Here is a 5,941-nt window from a genome sequence, read left to right as displayed (position 1 = left end):
TTTCTTTCTTTCTTTCTTTCTTTCTTTCTTTCTTTCTTTCTTTCTTTTCTTTCTTTCTTTCTTTCTTTCTTTCTCCTTCCTTCCTTCCTTCCTTCCTTCCTTCCTTCCTTCCTTCCTTCCTTCCTTCCTTCCTTCCTTCCCCTTCCCCCCTCCCCCTCCTTCCCCTCCCCTCCCCTCTTTTCTTCCTTTCTTTTTTTAGTTTTTACTGCTCAGTTATGTCATTTTGGCTTGAACACCTTTCTTACATGTTTATGGCCATATTGGGCATTTTGCTTTATGCATGAATTCTACCAAACATTCAAAGAATAATACTGATTCTTCTTGGAGTGCCTTGGTGGCTCAGTTGGTTGAGTGTCCGACTCAGGTCATGATCTCAGGGTTGTGAGATCAAGCCCCATGTTGGGCTCCATGCTTAGTGCGGAGTCTGCTTGAGATTCTTTCCTCCTCTGCTCCTTTCTCTCTCTCTCTCTCAAATCAATAATTTAAAAAATATTAAAAAAAGAATATCATTATAAGAATACTGATTCTTCTTAAACTCATCCCAAGAATAGCAGAAAAGAGAACACTTCCAAATTCATTTTATGAGGCCAGCATCACCTAATACCAAAAACAGACAAAGGCGTTACAAGAAAGAAAATTATAGTCCAATATCCTTGATAAGTATGCATGCAAAAATCCTCAATAAAATACTAGCAAACTGAATTCAACAGTGCATTAAAAGGATCATATATCATGACCAAGTGAAATTTATCCCTGTGATGCAAGGATAGTTCAACATATGAGAAGCAATCAATGTGACACACCACATTAACAAACTGAAACAAAGAAAAAAACCTGTTGAATCACAGATCTGTACCTCTGAAGCAAATAATACATTATATGTTAAAAAAAAAAAAAGAAGAAGATAGCAGGAGGGAAAGAATGAAGGGGGCAGAAATCGGAGGGGGAGATGAACCATGAGAGACTGTGGACTCTGAAAAACAAACTGAGGGTTCTAGAAGGGAGGGGGGATGGGTTAGCCTGGTGATGGGTATTAAAGAGGGCACGTTCTGCATGGAGCACTGGGTGTTGTACACAAACAATGAATCATGGAACACTACATCAAAAACTAATGATGTAATGTACAGGGATTAACATAACATAATAAAAAAAACAAAAAAACAAAAAAAACCCTATGTGATTATCCCAGTAAACACAGAAAGGACATTTGATGATGTTGCACATCCATTCATGGCCAAAACTCTCAACAAAATAGGTAAAGAAGGAACTTAACACAATAAAGGCCATATGAAGAGCTCACTGCTAGTATTATGATCAGTGGGGAAAAATTAAAAACTTAATTTGTAAGATTTATAGAAGGGAAGGATGCCCATTCTTACCACTTCTCTTCAACATAATACTGGAAGTCCTAGGCAGAGGAATTAACCAAGAAAAAGAAAATAAAAAGCACCCAAATAGGGAGAAGTAAAACTATCTCTGTGTGTAGATGCCATGATCGTAGATGTAGAAAACCCTAAAGACTCCAACAGAAAAGCTACTAGAATTATTAAACAAATTCAGTAAAGTTGCAAGACACAAAATCATAAAAAAATCAGTTGCATTTCTACATACAGATAATGATTTATCCAAAAAGGAAGTTAATAAAAACAATCCCATTCACAATAGCAACAAAAATCAAATATTGAAGAATAAACTTACCCAAAGAGATGAAAAGCTTGTACACTGAGAATTATAAAATATTGATAGAAGAAATTAAAGAAGGCACAGATAAATGGAAAGACATCCCATATTCGTGGATTGGAAGAACTATTATCATTAAAATGTCCATACTACTTAATGCAGCTTGCCTTTTACTTTCTTAATTGTGTCAGTCTTTTCCATTTAAATATTCTGTATTTTCTTCTTGAAACTACATTGTCTCTTCACATTTAAATTTATAAACCATCTGGAATTGATGTATCTGATGTGAGGATTTCTAAAATAATGGAATTTATATAAAAATGAAAATTTTGTAATGGCACAATTTCCTACATATATTTAATTAACCCTTCCACTTTAATTCTCCTATTTGCACCCAGATGTGGAAGATAGTAATGAGTCTTGGAATTTATCCACACATGAGGGATGTAGCACACATTGATGATAGCATTAATGGCTTCTGCTGTTTTCTGACTCAGAAACTGCTAGATAATCATTGTTCTCAGAGTTATCAGAATAATGGTAAGCGGCATTTACTATACATTTGCATGTGCCAGGAAATGATCCAAACAATTCATAGATACTACTCTATTTAATTGTTATAACAATTCTATAAGATAGGTACATTATTCCCATTTTGCAGATGAGACATTGAGTGAATAAGTACTTTTCACTAGTGACACATCTGGTAAGCGTGACAACTGGGATATGATTGCATGATGTAAACTGAGGCTGCCACATTCCTGAGCCATTACTACTATGCAGTATCGCTCTTTACCACAGATTGTATTGGGCCTTCACTGTAAAAACTGATGCTTATGATCTATTTTTTTCTTCTTCTTTTTTTTTATTCTTATGTTAATCCCCATACATTACATCATTAGTTTTAGATCAAGTGTTCCATGATTCATTGTTTGTGCATAACACCCAGTGCTCCATGCAGAATGTGCCCTCCTCAATACCCACCACCAGGCTAACCCATCCTCCCACCCCCCTCCCCTCTAGAACCCTGTTTGTTTTTCAGAGTCCATCGTCTCTCATGGTTCGTCTACCCCTCCAATTTCCCCCGCTTCATTCTTCCCCTCCCGCTACCTTCTTCTTCTTCTTTTTTTTTTTTCTTAACATATATTGCATTATTTGTTTCAGAGGTACAGATCTGAGATTCAACGTTCTTGCACAATTCACAGTGCTTACCAGAGCAGATACCCTCCCCAGTGTCTATCACACAATCACCCCATCCTTCCCACCCCACCCCCCACTCCAGCAACCCTCAGTTTGTTTCCTGAGATTAAGAATTCCTCATATCAGTGAGATCATATGATACATGTCTTTCTCTGTTTGACTTATTTCACTCAACATAATACCCTCCAGTTCCATCCACGTCGTTGCAAATGGCAAGATCTCATTCCTTTTGATGGCTGCATAATATTCCATTGTATATATATACCACCTCTTCTTTATCCATTCATCTGTTGATGGACATCTTGGCTCTTTCCACAGTTTGGCTATTGTGGACATTGCTGCTATAAACATCGGGGTGCACGTACCCTTTTGGATCCCTACTTTTGTATCTTTGGGGTAAATACCCAGTAGTGCAATTGCTGGATCATATGGTAGCTCTATTTTCAACTTTTTGAGGAACCTCCATACAGTTTTCCAGAGTGGCTGCACCAGCTTGCATTCCCACCAACAGTGTAGGAGGGTTCCCCTTTCTCCGCATCCCCGCCAACATCTGTCGTTTCCTGACTTGTTCATTTCAGCCATTCTGACTGGTGTGAGGTGGTATCTCATTGAGGTTTTGATTTGGATATCCCTGATGCCGAGCGATATTGAGCACTTTTTCATGTGTCTGTTGGCCATTTGGATGTCTTCTTTGGAAAAATGTCTGTTCATGTCTTCTGCCCATTTCTTGATTGGATTCTTTGTTCTTTGGGTGTTGAGTTTGATGAGTTCTTTATAGATTTTGGATACTAGCCCTTTATCTGATATGTCATTTGCAAATATCTTCTCCCATTCTGTTGGTTGTCTTTTGGTTTTGTTGACTGTTTCCTTTGCTTTGCAAAAGCTTTTTATCTTGATGAAGTCCCAATAGTTCATTTTTGCCCTTGCCTCCCGTGCCTTTGGCGATGTTTCTAGGAAGAAGTTGCTTCGGCTGAGGTCAAAGAGGTTGCTGCCGGTGTTCTCCTTTAGGATTTGGATGGACTCCTGTCTCACATTGAGGTCTTTCAACCATTTGGAGTCTATTTTTGTGTGTGGTGTAAGGAAATGGTCCAGTTTCATTCTTCTGCATGTGGCTATCCAATTTTCCCAACACCATTTGTTGAAGAGACTGTCTTTGTTCCATTGGACATTCTTTCCTGCTTTGTCAAAGATGAGTTGACCATAGAGTTGAGGGTCCATTTCTGGGCTCTCTATTCTGTTCCATTGATCTATGTGTCTGTTTTTGTGCCAGTACCATGCTGTCTTAATGATGACAGCTTTGTAATAGAGCTGGAAGTCCAGAATTGTGATACCGCCGGCTTTGCTTTTCTTTTTCAACATTCCTCTGGCTATGCGGGGTCTTTTCTGGTTCCATACAAATTTTAGGATGATTTGTTCCATTTCTTTGAAAAAAGTGGATGGTATTTTGATGGGGATTGCATTGAATGTGTAGATTGCTCTGGGTAGCATTGACATCTTCACAATATTTGTTCTTCCAATCCATGAGCATGGAACGTTTTTCCATTTCTTTGTGTCTTCCTCAATTTCTTTCATGAGTATTTTATAGTTTTCTGAGTACAGATCCTTTGTCTCTTTGGTTAGATTTATGCCTAGGTATCTTATGGTTTTGGGTGCAATTGTAAATGGGATCGACTCCTTAATTTCTCTTTCTTCTGTCTTGTTGTTGGTGTATAGGAATGTCACTGACTTCTGTGCATTGATTTTATATCCTGCCACTTGACTGAATTCCTCTATGAGTTCTAGCAGTTTTGGGGTGGAGTCTTTGGGGTTTTCCACATAAAGTATCATATCATCTGCAAAGAGTGAGAGTTTGACTTCTTCCTTGCCAATTTGGATACCTTTGATTTCTTTTTGTTGTCTGATTGCTGTGGCTAGGACTTCCAATACTATGTTGAATAGCAGTGGTGATAGTGGACATCCCTGCCGCGTTCCTGACCTTAGGGGGAAAGCTCTCAGTTTTTCCCCATTGAGAATGACATTCGCTGTAGGTTTTTCATAGATGGCTTTTATGATATTGAGGTATGTACTGTCTATCCCTATACTCTGAAGAGTTTTGATCAAGAAAGGATGCTGTACTTTGTCAAATGCTTTTTCTGCATCTATTGAGAGGATCCTATGATTCTTGTTCTTTCTTTTGTTAATGTATTGTATCACATTGATTGATTTGTGGATGTTGAACCAACCTTGCAGCCCAGGGATAAATCCCACTTGGTCATGGTGAATAATCCTTTGAATGTACTGTTGGATCCTATTGGCTAGTATTTTGGTGAGAATTTTTGCATCCATGTTCATCAGGGATATTGGTCTGTAATTCTCCTTTTTTGATAGGGTCTTTGTCTGGTTTTGGGATCAAGGTAATGCTGGCCTCATAAAATGAGTTTGGAAGTTTTCCTTCCATTTCTATTTTTTGGAACAGTTTCAGAAGAATAGGTATTAATTCTTCTTGAAATGTTTGGTAGAATTCCCCTGGGAAGCCGTCTGGCCCTGGGCTTTTGTTTTTTTGGGAGATTTTTGATGACTGCTTCAATTTCCTTAGTGGTTATAGGTCTGTTCAGGTTTTCTATTTCATCCTGGTTCAGTTTTGGTAGTTGGTACGTCTCTAGGAATGCATCCATTTCTTCCAGGTTATTTAATTTGCTGGCATAGAGTTGCTCATAATATGTTCTTATAATTGTTTGTATTTCTTTGGTGTTGGTTGTGATCTCTCCTCTTTCATTCATGATTTTGTTGATTTGGGTCCTTTCTCTTCTCTTTTTGATAAGTCTGGCCAGGGGTTTATCAATCTTGTTAATTCTTTCAAAGAACCAGCTCCTAGTTTCGTTGATCTGTTCTACTGTCCTTTTAGTTTCTATTTCATTGATTTCTGCTCTGATCTTTATTATTTCTCTTCTCCTGCTGGGTTTAGGCTTTATTTGCTGTTCTTTCTCCAGCTCCTTTAGGTGTAGGGTTAGGTTGTGTACTTGAGACCTTTCTTGCTTCTTGAGAAAGGCTTGTATTGCTATATACTTTCCTCTTAGGACTG

This window comes from Neomonachus schauinslandi, chromosome 15 (genome assembly GCF_002201575.2).
Source record: "Neomonachus schauinslandi chromosome 15, ASM220157v2, whole genome shotgun sequence".
NCBI classification, from domain to species: domain Eukaryota; kingdom Metazoa; phylum Chordata; class Mammalia; order Carnivora; family Phocidae; genus Neomonachus; species Neomonachus schauinslandi.
This window is presented reverse-complemented; position numbering follows the sequence as displayed.